At 38.3% G+C, this 15,032-nt stretch overlaps 1 long non-coding RNA gene across 1 annotated transcript; it reads right to left on the bottom strand.

Annotated features, from left to right (window-relative positions):
* Positions 1 to 5,840: 5,840 nt before the first annotated feature.
* Positions 5,841 to 10,806, bottom strand: LOC133275877 (uncharacterized). The gene is made up of 3 exons (XR_009745715.1): positions 10,753 to 10,806; positions 10,527 to 10,652; positions 5,841 to 5,899 (listed from the first exon to the last, which is right to left on the bottom strand). It is a non-coding gene; the product is annotated as an uncharacterized LOC133275877 (long non-coding RNA).
* Between the last annotated feature and the right edge of the window lie 4,226 nt (positions 10,807 to 15,032).

Genomic DNA, 15,032 nt, shown 5'->3' with positions numbered 1-15,032 from the left:
TTATTCGGGGTCACCTCTGGAGAGCCATTTGGTAAGTAGAGATGTTTGCGTTACATCTAAAATAGGGGTTGTAGGTTTTTCCAGCTCCCTGGTGTGGGTACTTGTCCCTTCTGCTTTCTGGTCTCCCAGGAGGGAGGAGGCATGACACAGCATTCTTTGCTAGGTAGAAATCGCAGAGATTGGCTCTGGGAGGGAATATCAGTGCCTTAAACACAAAGACACAAAGCTAAATAGGAAAGGACCAGTAAGCAGGGTATGTGCTGTGGTAATCTGCTATTCTGTTTTGGGAAATAGGCAGAGAAAAACAGCTTTCTGAGATCTAAACTCCAGGAACAAGTGGTTGCTAACCTCAGAGAATCTGGGGACACTCCACTCTAACTGTACACACGAAAGCCAATCCTGAGCATTCTGAAAATATGCATCTGTGCAATGTGTAGCACAACTGGGCATGGATACCTAAAATGTAGCAGTAATAACAGTAACGTATCTTGCTGGTTCAGAAAGTACATTAATTACTGGGGTAAAGTGAGAGGAAGGAGACATTCATGTGAGCTTGTAAAGAGATGCCAGACAAAGCATTTTGCACATGAAAAAGTGAAGTGCGTATGTTGGAGTACTCTCTCAGAGACTAAAAATACATCTCAGGCTCTTATTTAGGCACCTTAAGTAATGTCATGGTGGCAAAAAAAAAAATTCGATATTAATTGCATATGCTTTCAAAATAGTCTAAATTACTCTATTAAATAAAGCCATGCCTCAGGAAGCAGCTGTTGTTATTACATATTAATAGAGTAAGACAACTAACTCCTTTGTGTTTACCATCTCTTTTTTCTCTGTGTGTTTCCTCATGAAATCTCTGCAACGGCTGTTTGTGCAAGCTGCCTGTCTACACTTGTCCTGTCAGACTCTCTCCATGGTCCAGTGAGACCATGGCACTACATCAGGAACTTTCTCACAGTCACCAGAGCCTCTGTTCTCTCCTGTACAACAACAACAACAAAAGAGAGAGGAAAAAAATGAAGAGGGCAAAAATACCCGTTAAGGTGAACTAAGAACGAAAAGTCAGACTTGACAGGTGACACCCACCCTTGCCAGCACTCCTGAAGGCAAAAGGGATGAGACAGCTTTTAACACATGGTCTGGTGACAGAATAAAGAAAATCCAGATGAGAAGAGGTACTAGCCAAGAGCTCTAGTCTAAAACTTTACCACAGAGATTGCTAGGCAGCTGTATATGTACAGCACCACCAGCACTGCCCAGCAGCCACTTCAAGGAAGAATAACATCAGTGGTATTAATAATATTAGCAGGTCCCGTTTTTTTTTAACAGAGGAAATAATTCTTCAATATCATCTGGGATTCTAGTTAAAAGCTCAAATTAGGAAGGCAGTGACCTCATAAATGAAACAAACCCAAACTTTAGAATACCTGTATGTCCTAGACAGTTACAGACATACATATATAAAAGCTGTACTGGATGCTTGATGCTCATGAGAAGCATGAAATGGTTCTCTCTCTCTCTTAAATGACTGAAAATACATTAAGTCATTGTTCCTGAGAAAGAAACATCAGGTGCTTTGTTACCAGCATGCTGCTGTGCTGCAATCTACTATTTGCCAGCTCAGGTGAGCTGCCTGTCTGTCCCTGCTCTCCATCCTGGCAGGCAGCCTGACGTGAGCTTGCAGTGCTGCCAATTCAGCTCTGCTCAATTGTCCTGGGTCCATTGTGCATGCTTTGCTTTTCTTATTTGGCAGTGAATAGTGATAACAGACACAACACTGGTATCCCCACAGGTAGTGGAAAATCTAGTAGGAGCTGTTAATCAAACACAAGCGCAATGTCTACTAATTCATGGTACAACTGTACATTCTGTAAACTAGAAGCACTCCATAACATCGTTCTTTAACAAGAGTTCGCAACTTTCTTTTCCCCTTGTCCACATAACTAAAGTGAATTTCTTTCAATAGCCAGACTCGGAAACTCACTCTCCCACTGAACACTGCCTTACTTGAGAAGACAGGAAGAAATTCAACAGCTGTGTACAACAATCAAAAGCTAAATATATAAATAGTTTATCTAAATGAGTTTACAACTTTAGGACACATTAACATGAAATCTAGGACAAAAGAACCGTTATATAAGCCACTTCTCTCTCCCTTGTTTGTAATGGAAACTGGTATTGTTGTCAATTGAATGAGCATATAAGCAAACATTATAGAGATACAAACTGACAACAATAATAAGTCATTCCTACAAACTGATTTTTACTGAAATCCAACAAAGACATATATTAAATATTAAAGGCAGTCCAACCACAAAAGCAACCCTGGGCGTAGAATCTGCTGCTGTTCATGGTTACAAAATATTGAGGGCACTTTTAACTGCACTGGAGAGAATAATTACATCCAGTAGAAGAGAAATAGTTACAGTTTATAGTACAGTTACTGGCTATGTTCATATATGGCATAAATCTGAATTTTTCAGAATAAGGACTTGACAAGACTTTATATCTTCCTTATCTCTGTTTCTCCAGCAGAAAGAGCATTTCCTTCTGTAAACTTCTGTAACCCACTGTGTGTAAAATACAACATTTCCATGCCATCATTAATAGTGCCATTTTGAAATGCTAAGTAAAATTCCATTTGATTCAGTCTATGCTCTAAAGCTCCCATAACAGGACTTATTCCCAAAGGTGAATCCCAGTCACAAGTATTTAATCAGAATACAATTAGCAGTTACAAAGGCTCACACCCAAGAGAGTACATACCAGCCCCAATAATGCCTACACCTATGAATCTGTATTAGTGCTTAGTTTGGTAAAGGCAGAAAACACTCAAGTACCTCTAAGAACTATTTGTAATAAAATTCTGTGTCACGATGTATGTTTCATGTAAATTAAATTCTAAGGATGTAGACAAAGAATGGCAAGAAGGTAACAACAACAAGGTAGGTGGCTACAAGCCAACAACATCTGACATGAACCTTCTGAAGCTCTGCCTGGGTTAATAGGAAGTAAGTCTAGGTTAGCTTCTGGGCTAACTAAATTGTGCAAGACACTTGTTTAACTTTAGGAAAGCTGTTCAATGTCATTAAGAAACAGTGATAGTGCCTGTGATGGTGTTCTATTTATTTGTTCTTTGTCCAGAGGTTTTGCAAGGATCAAAGTGCCTGTGAGCGATGGTGGCCAGGAACAAACATTACACAGAAACTTGAAATAGAAAAGCTGAAGATTAAAGAGTTGGGCTGGAGGCTGGTGCTGTGCAGGGCTCCTTGTAGGACAGCCAAGCTGCAACAGGGCGACAGGGATGGTCTCCATCCCCTCCAGCTCACCTTGGAGAAGAGCAAGTGCTGGAAAAGAATGAGCTGTTTTCAGTGAAGAGCTGAATAAACTTCAGAATGTAAGAAATCCACATAGCACTTGTATTCCCATTTCCCTTAAAGTGTAAAGATTAACAAGGAGAAATAATTAGACAAAATAAACTAGTCTGCAGGTAACAACTGAAAATTAAATATCTGTCTATAGAAAGGGCTACTGAAGCATACTGGAAAGTAAATAGATTTGGGGGGAAAACAGAAGCTGCGTGGCTAGAAAGGAGCAAAGCACCTTGACTTACGTCAAAAGGATGCTAATAATCAAAATGACATTTAGAAATTAGAGTAGTGGAAAGAGCACATCACATACAATTTAAAATGTAAATTCCTTGCAAATGCAAGAAAACCCTGCAGATACTCCAAAGGCAATCAGAGAGCAAAATCAAAATTAAAAAAGCCAAAGACAAGAGAACCTCATACGCTCAGAACATCTTTATATATTTAATACATAAACATACTAAAAATATGTAATTTTCTAGATGCATATGTAAGAATGTTGCATGTATATGTATGTATGGCATGATGGCACTCATGTAAGAACGCATGCCATTCTAATCCTTCTTAATTTCTCATCTGAAAACAGACATGCAGTCTGTGGCAAAGTGGCTCCAAGTTTTACGTCTGTAGCCAACAGGTCTGGAGTGCAGCTGTACAGTCCATTTGCTCCACTGTCTCCCACTTACCCACATCCAATTTGACCTTGGGATAGACTTTAGTGTCTGTTTGTAGCAAGGTAAAATTGCTAGGACTTGAGATTCCTAGTTACTGCTCACTATTATGCTAGCATTCATCCAGCTACTCTTTACTAGTGTACCAACACACCTAACAATGTTTCTTACCTCACTACAACGCTGCTGAGGAGGAAAACACTATTCTTTCCTCTTGGAAAGTGCAATATATCTATGGTGCAGTCACAGTAAAGACTGCTGAACATACATCTGAGCTGATGTGGGAACTGGTGGCAGTTAATCTGCAGTAAAATGTGAACTGCACACATTAAATGTCAAAGTATTTACCAGATAAATCTGGTCCATCCAAACCAATTCAGTTCCAATATGTTGCACTGAAATGCTCTGTAAATTTTAAACTAACACTGCCATAAAAGCACTGAAGATTAGGAAGAGGGCTCATACCCCTGTCCCAGACCTGGGATTCAGGGACAAGGTAGAAAATACAGAAAATTCCATTGGAGTGCTCAAAAAAGAGCTGAGATACACAGCCAGCATTTCACGTTTCAAAACAAAAATAACCACTGCAACACTATTCACAGGTGACAGCTGAGATTGGTGCTGGTGCCCAGACTGCATTGTGGCTTAGTAGGAAAAGTATTTCCTCTGCAAGTTAAGGTTAGAGAGCCACTGCCCTCATGACTAGAAGGATCCATCCAGCTTTGCTGGACTCATTCATTCACCAAGCTATAGAAGCCCAGGATGCCCTCCAGACCTGCCATGGATACCTCACTCTGCTGCCAAGGGCATGAGTATTAGGAGGACAGGGGAGAGCAAGCAAGCCAAGAAGAATATGGCCCTACAGCTGAGACACAAAGGGAGACTAGGAATACTGTCTTGTATGACTAGTTCTGGCTTTTGGTCCACTTCTGTACAGTTAACAGGCAAAGGAGCAGGAGCTGGGATCCTGTCTTCTCACATACTGAGGGGTTTAACTATACATATGTCACAAAAGGTAGTCTGTTATTTGCAGGAAAGGAGTCTAGTCTGTGAATCTGTAGAATAGAGGAACACTCAGCATGCAGCTCGTGGGGCTAGTATTGAGACAAACCCTACAGCTGGTGGCCCCACTATTTAGCAAGCTCTAGCCTGAGCCTGCATCATATGCAGGATTCAAGTATCTTATTCTACCATAGTGGAAAATTTCCTGACCTTCAACCACCCCATTTCAAAGTCTCATTTCTTTAAGCACTGCAACTCCCAGATTGCAGAAGCCTAAGCAGGCTTTCTGGACCTTACTGCACTTTTGCAATATCCATCATTTAAATGTCACTGAGAACTGTGAGCCCTTGATCATTTATCTCTTAAAGGACATTAGGAAGCAGAAGCAAACTTCTTAGCACAGTTCTGCCATGCAGTGAAGAGGCCATTCTCTGTTGAAGTGCAAAATTATGCACACAAAATCAAGAACAAGGAATGATAATTTGTGGGTGTGCATCAGAAATGAATCTTTCCACAATTGTCGCCTCTTTACCTTATGTTACTGAAACAACAGTGACATTATTCATTAATTTAATTGCTCAACTTACATGTTTTACTGTATTCAACCTTGGGAATTATGTAAAAGAACTGAATACATACCAGGCCTGACAAGTTTCAGTTTTCCTGATATAAACTACCACCGCGTGAAACTGAGATACAACTACACATCTTTTTCTCCTAGACTTCGACTGAACTCCACATCCCTATAGAGGAGAAAAGCAATAAAAGAGGCTTGAGTAAACCTTGAGTAAGGTACTCATGAGGTACAGCTGAACTACTGTTGAGGAAACCTTGCTATGGGCAGGCAAATTATTATTCCTAGAAAAAAACAGAAAGGGAGAAGAGTGTTTCTTATGTTTGTTACCTGGTCCCTGATCTGCTCCAACACAGCTATGAAGAGTTCTGAATTTAGGAAATCATGTTTAACTTTTTTAATACTGTGTTTTGTTCTATACAGGCTAGCTGACCAGTAGACACCTTGCTACCCAGAATTAGGTAACAGTTTACGTATCTGTCTGCATCTATATGTTATTTATGTTATCCTTGTGTTATTTTAACCTCTTTGTGGAAGCAATTATCCTTCTGCTTTGAGTTGGTATGCTGCCAGGCAAAAAAGGGCTTAGCCTATAGCTGCAATCCCCAAGCTGCATGACAAATAATAAATAGCAGTTACACAAGCCAATGGCACATTTCTCAGCCAATATTCAGCAGAAATTCTACTGTGGAAAAACAAAACCAGTGCATTATGTACCAGGAACTCTGAGAGATCTCTCTGATTAGCTTGCTTTGGCCACTACTGTCAGTCACCAGTTTTTATAACCACCTCTGCCTGCTTTCTTTTCTGGTCCCCTTCTTTCCCACTTCTGCTGCTGTTTAATTCTGAATAATGGAAATGGAAATTACTTTTTTAATTATTTATGTTTTGGTAGTTTTATGAGAAAAATTTAGTGCTGCTTGGGAATAAAATGCTGGTTTCGATCTTCTCGACAGCTCTTCATGTGTTTCTCATAGATATTATTACTTATGTACAGGAAGACCAGCTGAGTATCTATAAGTTTCAAGGGGTTTAGAAAATAGCTTCAATAGTTTTATCTATCTACCAACATTCAAAAGTGAAACAGGCTCCCCTCTACATAAGGTACTCAGAGCATGTGCGTTGGCAGGGCTCCTTTTGCTGTGTGGCATCTCTGGGTTTAAGAAGCTTGGGAAGAGGCAGGGTTATGTGTAAAATCTTTAAAAGAAAAATAACATATCAAAAAAAGAAAAGAAAACCAAGTTGATTTGGTATGAATGCAAGATAGCTCCTTCTAGAGATAAGTGTAGGAGCAAAGGATGCACCTGACTGAGGGCTGTGTAGGATTTAACATTGTGAGCAGCAGAAATCTGTGAATATTCCTCTCCTTCCATCCTTCCTACTGGGATGAAACCTTGACCCTGAGCTGCGGCCCTGCAGTCTGTTCTTTCTCTTTCCACTTGATAACTGTGAGAAGCAAGGATCAGAATACATTATTCACATCTAAGACTGTTCCATAACTGGATAAACAACATACATCACTATTACCTAAACCAATGGATAGCAAATCATTAGTCAATTATATACAATTAAATACATACCTTCATACATCCATCCATACATGTATCTGAAATGTTTGTGGACAGGAAAATTTGCTATATAAACATTTGAAGCAGAATTACCATTTCTGATTCACTTAAACCTCCCTCCCATTTTTACCTTCTTTGGACAATCTGTCTTTCCAAAGAAACCCTAAAGAAGGCAATTTATTCTTCAGCAAGGGTTAAAATCCCCTAACTGTGAAATAATTAATTAGATTATATCAAAATCAGATGAGAAAGAAACTGAGTAACTGTTAAAAAATGGACTAGAGATAGATGAATTATGAGAAAAAACTGCCTGTCACTTAGACACTGAACTGGAATTAAGGAGATTTAAGCAATTCTCAAATCCTCCTCAGACATCAAGAACGACCTTTGGACAATTGCTGTGTTTCAAACTCCCCTTTATGAAATAGGTTTGGAAATAATATTGACTCTCTTTTCCTTCTGGGCTTTCTTGTCTGTGGAACTGTAAGAACACTGAGTGAAAGATGACTCACTCCTTGTAAATCTAGCCCTAAGCATTTTCCTCTTTCTCCAGAAAGTTAAAGAACAGTATCATTGAATGGGTTTCTTGCAGAGAGCAAGTTACCAGCAAGTAAAGAAAGAGGAAAATTGAGCTCAATTATAGCTAGTAAATCCAAAGGACAAAACAGTAAAGCCAGATTTTATGACCAAACTATATCTGGGAAAAAATCTGGACAATACAGGCTGCCCAAAAGGGATTTGCTGTGTTTCAGGGACAATTTCATTTGTCCAGAGGGCAGAGAACTCAGGCAACTGGTGCCACGAATTTGATTCTAACTCATAAGGAGAAGAATTTGAAAATAGAAAGAAATTTGAGGAGGGTGAAAACCAAGAATTATCTGAGTTCTCTATTGCAAGGCACAGTGCAATAAGAACAGCAAAAATCAATAGGTTCAGGGAATTAGTAAGCTGAGTCTTTTGGGAAGAAATTCTAAGGGAAAATGTAGTGCAGGAGAATTTGCAGTTATCAAAACAGACTATATTAAAAAGACAAAGGCAAAAGAGTCTACCATGGAGGAAAAAGACCTGGCATGACTCTTTAAAGAACTTAAAAATCTAAAAAGAACATAAAGGAGGAATGGGAAGGTATTATACAACTAGACAGGTATACAGTTAGAAAAACGAAGGTTAAAAGGGAGCCATTACTAGGCAGGAATATCAGAGATAATAGGAAAAACGTTCCTTCAGTATCATGAGAAGGTGGCAAAGGTGAAGATTATTTAATAGGAAAAGAGCAAATAAGAGATGAGAAAGCTGAAGGATTCAAGGTATTTTGAGGACTTATGAAGGACAAGTAAGATCCTAACAAACTGAGGAAGCATAAATACAGAATCTATTTGCTGACATATGAAAGTCCAATTAGATATTACTCATTTCATCATGCATGAAGCTGACAAGCGCAACCATCTCTAATACAAAGTGACAGTGTCTAATTAAGAGCATCAAAACCTGACTCAAGAAAACAGCATCAGGAGACAAAAAAAGGTTCAGCTTTCTCTATATCTCGAATAAACATCCCATTGAGAGAAGACAAGGGATATCAATAGCAAAGCAGTCAGGCAATCTCTGCCTTTGAATTTTCATATAAGAAAAACTCAGCTCAAGCCACCTGGGTACTAGCACACCAGCCTAACACTTGGTCATAAATTCGAAGTTTAACAAAGCAATCTGTATTTTATATTTAAATTTAAAATTGCCTTTGCAGGCCCAACCACATCTGATCTTCTACCTAAAAGAACTTGCATGTGTCCAAGCATAAACTTAGTGTACTGGAACATAAGACACGTATCTTCTCCCTGTGATGATCCTGTAAGGTGTTCAGTTCATCGAAGAACCAAGCTTTGAAAAGCCAGTTAGGTTTTGAGTCACTTCAGTGTTCAGGTGAATTATTATTTAGCAAGCTTGGCCTGCTTGTTGTTATCTAAACCACAATAATGTTTCTACCACCTATTTTTAAGCACAAATTGAATTTTAGAAAGCTTAACTCTCTGGACTCTACAGACAATGTGTCAGAGCAGGAGCTTAACTCAGCAGGAGCCTGTCTCTGTGTAAGGAACACACACAACTGGTCTTTGAAGTCTGACCACCTGAATTACATTTTCTTCAATACCTCACACAACATTGATTATATGAAACTGCTTGCACATGGAAGCTACAATGTCTCTTGAAACAGTCCTAAATATTAGATACTCTGATCATTCCGATATGACTGAGTCACTTTAAACACACCCTGACACATAAAAGATACCATTCAAAATGTCCCAACTTTTTACCAAGCAGCAGAAATAACTGACCATCAGAGCAGATCCACAAGAAGTCATAAATGAAAGAGACAACTGACAACAGTCGTAGATTTGGGCTATTTATTGCTTCTTTTTTGTATTCGTTGCTTTACTTAAGTTTTAATCTTGGAATCTTGGTGGTTGGTTTTGACCAGACAGGTTTGGGGGTTTTTTTAAAATGCTTTTTTTTTAGGGCTCGGGTTTTTGAGAAGTCAGCCTTTTTCAAATTTTTAGTTAGCTGTAGCATCAAGGGATAAAAGCTTTTATCCATTTTTTCTTCAGGCTACAATGCAACAAGAGAGGAGATGCATACAGCTTTAACTTCTGAGTATTCCTCTTAAAACAGCAGGACTACACAGACATACCTTAAAATGCTAAGTGCTCACTAAATTAAACTGTTCATATTTACTATACAATTAAATTACTTTTCTCAGTTTATCCTTTGGAACCACTCAGGAGAGTGCTTGGCAACAGCCACTGAGCAATCTGAATACACTGAAAATTTGGTAATTCTGTGGAATATTGGTTTCTTCAAAATATTATTTAGAGGAATAATTCCTGCTACAAGACAGAAACAAAGCATGTCTTTGTCAGCTTTAGAGCCATTCAGGGAAAGAAACATGCATTTGGAAATTGTGTGACTACATGAAGTGATCAAACACAGAGCCATTTCTCTCCTTCACTATGTTCTAATAATTGGACAGTTATCAGTTAATGAATTATAGACCAATTTCTGTCTTCAAAACACTCCCTTCCCATTGACTTCCAGTTCTTCCATCAGAAAAAACTGTCACATCATCAGTAAGATGTTTGCACTCAACTGCAGACAGAATCTGGTAGTGCTGCGGTCTACTGAAACAGACCCCTAAGCACTTCATAAACAAATAAAATACCCCAACTATCAGTACAGACATGCAGCATCACATCCTGCATTTTAAATGCATATAAATTTGTTCACCTGTTATCCAACGCTCTTCATTCTGACTAAGGCTGTACTGACCCCCCAGATTATCATGATTTACCAGTTACAGAAATCATAGTAATCTCAACACTGTCTGTGTCTTAATTCTGCAGCCATGGCCACAATAGCTTAGCTCATCACCAGTGAAGCAGCACAGGAAGTACTGAACAGCCTTTGGAGCTGAAAACTGTAAGAAAGTAAATTTCAACATGAATATTTTAATCTTTTCTTTCCCCTGCATGTGTGCTGTATTTTTACTTCTGCCTGCAAACCTCCAGGCACAGCACCTTGCTACAGTTTCTGACTATCAGTTCAATATAAATCAAATGTAGACTTAATGTTTATTATTGCAAATGTAATGTCAAGTAGATGTTTCACAAGGGACAATAATTACGTAGATTTAGCAGAAAAAATCTGCTCTGTTTGAATATCTGAACATATTAATGGCATCACAGTTTTCTTCCAGACAAAAGTTTCTTTCATTAAAGAAGTCCATTAAAAGGTGGGTTTTTTTTATAGTTAGTATTTATTTTGCAGGAAGAGGCAGGGATTTGCCCTACCTTTTTTTTTTTAAGAAACTTAGTATTTTATTACAACTCAGCATTCCTTCTCTGGGGGAAAAAAAAATAAGGAAAAGAAGGGTTTAACAACATATTTCCAATTGACAGTTGATATCCAGACACCCTTACTACTATAGTAGTTTACTTCCTGAACTCCCACGGTGGCATTTACTCAGTAAGACGGTATATAAGTAAGTCAGTCAAAAGATCAATATGTGACCCTATGAATTCACAGCCACCAAGACTTCCCCAATATTTATATATATAGCCCTAGATAACATTTAATCTATATGCTTATCGTGCAACTTGCAAAAGAATATAAACATTATTTGGAAGCCTAAGCTAACACCACATTGCAGATATACAACAAACAGCAGTTCCTGCTTTTGAGCCATATGGATCAGGTACGGAGGAGAAGAACAGAGGTTTGGATGGTGCAGCACATGTCCTGTTTTACCTCTAACATTGGACCTTCTCCCAGCCACTGCTCTCAGACTATGAGACCTAGTAAACTATTTTCCTTGAGGATCCTGTTCCTGCAAATGAATTTTAGAAAACTGAAGCTTTCATTTCAATGCATTTTAAGCATTGAAAATCTGATCTGAATCTTAAATACTCAGAAATTAAACAGCCATTGGAATGAACTAGAAAATTATTGGTAAAAATCCCTGTGAATTCTAAGTGAATCACATGCTGGTTTGAGTCTTGAGGCCAGCACTGCATAAACCAGAAACTTTCTGCTCATTTTGCATATTTGCACACTGGAGCTAGGAAAAATATGGAGGAAATTGTAGCTAGAAGTGTATATGATTTATAGTGCTTTGGGCTAAGTGGCACAATTTATGCACTATGTCCTACATAGCCTAGCCCAGGGGCTCTGCATAACATTTTGATGACGATTTAATTTACTTGCTGTAGTGACAGTATAGTCTGTCATATCAGAATTTAAGTACATTAAACAGCAACACCATAAAACTTCTCATATTCATTCATAATTCTAGCAGGAAAAAAAAAAGTATATATTTCACATCAGAAATGGTTCTCTTCTGAGACAATTCTCTTTTGGTTGGAAACTGTAACACTGACAAGCCTCTATACCCTTCTGGTCCTTTGCTTTAGAGATACGGATAGGCAGCAAGGCAGCAATATATGGACATTATATGCAGCTCTTCTGTCCCAACTCCCTGGGCAGTACAATAAATTAACACCATGTGCACTGAGATGCCAACACATCTGAAACAATCCTCAAACATGTTTTCATCTGAGAGCTGATAACTGACTGTCTGGGCACTCCTCGTCTGTATTAGGCCTCAGCCAAACACATTAATTTAAATTATGAGAAAACAAGCCCAATACACTTTGCCTTCCGAAGTGCTGGGATCACTCACCCAGGCAGCTCCTAGCTGGAGCTAGGTGCACTGACTGATTGCAAGTGATGGGGGTCTGTTTCCTAAGCAGCCTCTTAATGAGAACATTTCAGACTAGAGCTTTGCTCTCCATCTTCCCATCCATATGGGGAGGTAAGAATTAGACTCTCTGATGCAAGTCCTGGTGTCCTTCCTCTGCCAAATACTTTATTTGCAGAGAGGTTCACAAGTATCTGTTGGAAGACTACCTGGTCAAGGTATAAAGCCTTAATCCAGGCCCAGTGCAGCACTGGTATTACTATGTAGACTCAGTCAAACACAGCATTACGAATTCCAGTCTAGCAGGAGACACTCTTAAAAATCTTGTCATAATTTCCCTGGATTGAAATGGTAATGGATTCTCATTTTCTATGGACGCTTTGAGAGGAATATGCCAAAAATCTTAAATAAGGGATGGCACATGCACAGAGGTTAAATGGAATTATTCTCTGTAAACTCATTCCCTTCTGCTCAGAGTGACAGTGATACATATATATCAGACTTGCAGGCTTATGCCATTGAGTTTAGTGACAGACTTCCCAAAGGGATGAATTTTTGCTCACTTGCAAGTGCAAACTGGGTTCACTTAAAATTAAATTTGCATACACTCTGTTTTTATTATTAAAGACAATGAGAAAATACTTGGCTGGACTTGGCCTAGAAATCGGATGGATTGCTTTTCATCTCTCGTTTTTCTGGGAAAAACTCTATCTTTTTTAACAGGAGCTAAATATTCCTAATACCGATGCTCATATGGGCTGAAAAATCTTTAATCTCAAAAGCTTCCTAAAGTAGCTAAAGCACCTCCTGAAGAAATAAGAATAGGATAAAATCTGACTTTTCCTATTTCTCTGAAGCTTTTTTGCATACATTTGTATTTTCCTTATTCTCAGATAGCAACCAATTAAAATTGCTTTTATCATTCTCTTCCCTAGTTTCTGCAAAGTTAGGAACCCTGTGTGAAGTCTAAACACTCAATTAATAAAAAGGGTGAAAGTCCAGTTATTAAGTTCCATTAATACAAATGGTTTTGAACATTTTGCTGCTGCTAACAAAATACCAGCAAATTCCTTGTAAAATGACTTGTAGGTCATTTGTGACTGAGGCAACTTAAATAGCACTCAAAAAATCCCTGCTTTGGACTAATTACTATTCGTAGGAAATATCTTACTAAAAGAAATAAAAAACCAGCACAGCTCTCTTAGAGGCAAGACCTAGAAAGATGATTTCAAACATCAGCCACATGCAGCTGACATTCAAACAAGACAGATCTTACAACGAGGAAAGCTGAAAACATCAAATTACCACCTGGGAATTTCCTCAACTCAGAACATCTGTAGTGATTTCAGACCCATTCCAATTCCACTGTATTATCCTTGAAACAATGCTAAATACTGTGGCATGTAATAACCATGAGGGAAATCCTATTCTTAATGGTGCAGATCCAAAAAAAGATTTCAGTATCACAGCAGCAGTGTATTTTCTGGACTTACACAGGAAAACAGCTTAGGAGATGGAAATTCTACAGGTATTTTACCATTTTCTTGGGTTCCCGTTACATTAATTTTAACATTTTGCAATTTATGTTTCTGTTCTTAATGTGACCGGTGTCTCTTTTTCTGAATGAAACATTTCCCTCTAATCAGAATGCAGCTCCTAAAGCCCATTAAAATCAGAGACATAGTGTTAAAATGTCAAGTGCATAATTGATGTGTGAAATAAATGGACTCTCAGGGCTGTACGGAGGGTGAACAGGCACTCTGAAGGATACTTCAACTGAATACAGTAGAATTGTCTGTTCAAATACAATAAACAGGAACATTTTAAGCCAGCTTTTACCACTGTCTTTCTTTCTTTCCTGCAATGGCTGTAAAACAAACAAAAACTCAACAAATGCAGTATTTCATTTGGGCAAAACTCCTACTGCAAATCTCCCTTTTCTCTGAAATAGATGAAAGTGAGAAAGACTCAGAAGCAGAGCAAGGACCCTGATTTTATTTTCTTCGTGATAGCAGCAGGCAATCATGAAACCGAAGTTAGTTTTTCATTACGTTTTACACAGCGTAGTAAAAGACCAGTTGTAAAAAACTGCCCAAAGGCTGAAAAAGCTGAATGCTCCAAATAGACAATATGTAACTTTAGAGAAACCTAACTTTTGGCATGATTATTGATCTTATTTAAATGAAATTTTTATCCATCAAACAAGCATAGGGCTTATCTCTCCTTACTCTCTTTAGTTTGTTCAAATGGGATACTTTTCTTCACACTGAAAAGCTACTGAATTTTATGACTGCATGAAAAATGGCACTTCTACATTTCAGAGATTAAGATATCAATGCAGATATTTATGTAAATAATACTAATACATATTCATTTTTAAAGAAGTTGCGACATTCTACACTATGATAAAAGAGTTAAAATTATTCTGTAATTCAAGGGCACAGATGAACACCTTTGAAACATCTAAAGAGGACAGATAGCTACAGGGATAGATGTATAGATGGTGGAGATTAATAGAGCCTAACCATCTTCTAATCAGTCTTAAGATTTTAATTTCCACTGCCACCAGCAGAATTTAAATATGTATTTAATTGCATAAAT

Source organism: Pezoporus flaviventris, unplaced genomic scaffold, assembly GCF_033815535.1.
Source record: "Pezoporus flaviventris isolate CSIRO_AGI_PZ_B2104156 unplaced genomic scaffold, CSIRO_AGI_Pfla_v1 ptg000041l, whole genome shotgun sequence".
NCBI lineage: Eukaryota > Metazoa > Chordata > Aves > Psittaciformes > Psittacidae > Pezoporus > Pezoporus flaviventris.
Note: the sequence above shows the minus strand (reverse complement) of the source record. Positions and strands in the feature narration are given on the sequence as shown.